The 1,660-nt window shown below is 40.0% G+C and overlaps 1 non-coding gene across 1 annotated transcript; it reads left to right on the forward strand.

The window, feature by feature from the left end:
- Positions 1-695: 695 nt before the first annotated feature.
- LOC142873144 (U6 spliceosomal RNA) lies at positions 696-802 on the forward strand. The gene has a single exon (XR_012921192.1). It is a non-coding gene; the product is annotated as a U6 spliceosomal RNA (small nuclear RNA).
- Positions 803-1,660: the final 858 nt, after the last annotated feature.

Consider the following 1,660-nt stretch of genomic DNA (forward strand, 5'->3'; position numbering starts at 1 on the left):
TAGCATGATGAAATCTCATGCTGTCCCTTTCTGTCCCATCTGGGACATAAACCATCCACATGTTCAGCATATCCACATTGTATACAATACCCACCTGTCAAGTCATTTAGTAGCTGTCTCTGTTCTCAGATCGACTGGGTATTGCAGTGCTTCTGTTTATTAGTTGTTAATCTCTTACTGTGTCTAATTTATAAATTAAACTTCATCATAGGTATGTATGTATAGGAAAAAGCATAGTATGTAGAGGGTTTGCTACTATCCATCGTTTCAGGCATCCACTGGGGGTCTGGGAACGTATGCCCATGGGTAAGGGGGAAAACTGTAAATAAATGGGACATTTCCTCACATGTCCTTTACCTCTTTTCTATTGAAGTTTGCTTTTTTTTTTGCCTGTTGATATACCTATAAGTACCCATACCCATTCATGTTCAAATGACTAGAAAAATTCTATTTCCACCCCAGAATTCTCTCTTCTTCTGAGCTCCTCAATAGTCAACTATCTATGTGACAGATAAGTAGCAGACAACTCAACTCAAAAAGGCTTCCACAAAAATGGGATTTAGCATCTAATAACCAGGAGTCCTGAGCTGGGGTGACTTCAAAGTTGTCTAAGTCAGTGCCTCAATAGTGTTACCAATGACCTGGGAAAGGATTATCACTTTGTGTCTTTTTTACAAGAGAAGAAACTTTCTCCACTGCTTACTTTAGCAGCACATATACTAAAATTGGAATGATACAGAGAAGATTTGCATGGCCCCTGCACATGGATGAAACACAAATTCGTCAAGTCTTCCACATTTTTTTATAAAATAATAAAAAACAAAAAGCCAAAACTTTCTCCAGAAACACCCTCACTGGACTTATCTCATAGTTCATAGAATTGAGTCACATGCCTTTCCTTAATCCAATGTCTGATAATAGGAATGTAATTATCATGATTTTCTTAGGTTAATTGAGATTTAACTTTTGGGAAGGAGAATGGAGCCGGAATTTAGTTAAGCATAGAGCCAGAAGGAAAGAGCGGAGACTGGAACCCAAATTAATCAAGCTGTATTGGCAAGAGAGAAGGGCAGCTGTTGAGTAGGAAACCTGTAGTCTTCTGCAAGCCCTTTCCGGTTCTGTTACTAAGTTGTTTTTTGTTTTTGTGACAGGTTCTTGCCCTGTTGCAGTGGTGTCATCATAGCAACCTCAAACGGGCCTCAAATGATCCTCCTGCCTTGGCCTCCCAAAGTGCTAGGATTACAGGCATGAGACACTGAGCCCAGCACCATTACTAAATTTTTTTTTACCAGTGTTGAAAAATGTTTATTATGTCACAAAATGCATCGTCCTCTACACACTGTATGTGAAGTTCCTTACATACACTATCAATCATCTTTTTTCTTGGCAAGAACATTATGGACTCCCTCATATGACCCTTCTGCGTTTTTTAAACTTCCGGGCACAGTTAGAGATGTGTCACTGACGAGCCTGCAACCCGCGGGTGAGACGGGAAGCAAGCTGTGCCACGGGTCAGCAGACTGGCCTGGAACCCTTGGGCTGGTCACTGGCTCCTTGTCTCTGGATCACACCATTAATAAAGTTTAAGGACTTTTAATGTTCCTTAAAATGTGTGCTTATACAAATTTAAAAAAAAGAAGAAGAAGAAGAAAGAAAAGTG

The sequence above is a fragment of the Microcebus murinus genome, chromosome 9 (assembly GCF_040939455.1).
Source record: "Microcebus murinus isolate Inina chromosome 9, M.murinus_Inina_mat1.0, whole genome shotgun sequence".
In the NCBI taxonomy this organism is placed as follows: domain Eukaryota; kingdom Metazoa; phylum Chordata; class Mammalia; order Primates; family Cheirogaleidae; genus Microcebus; species Microcebus murinus.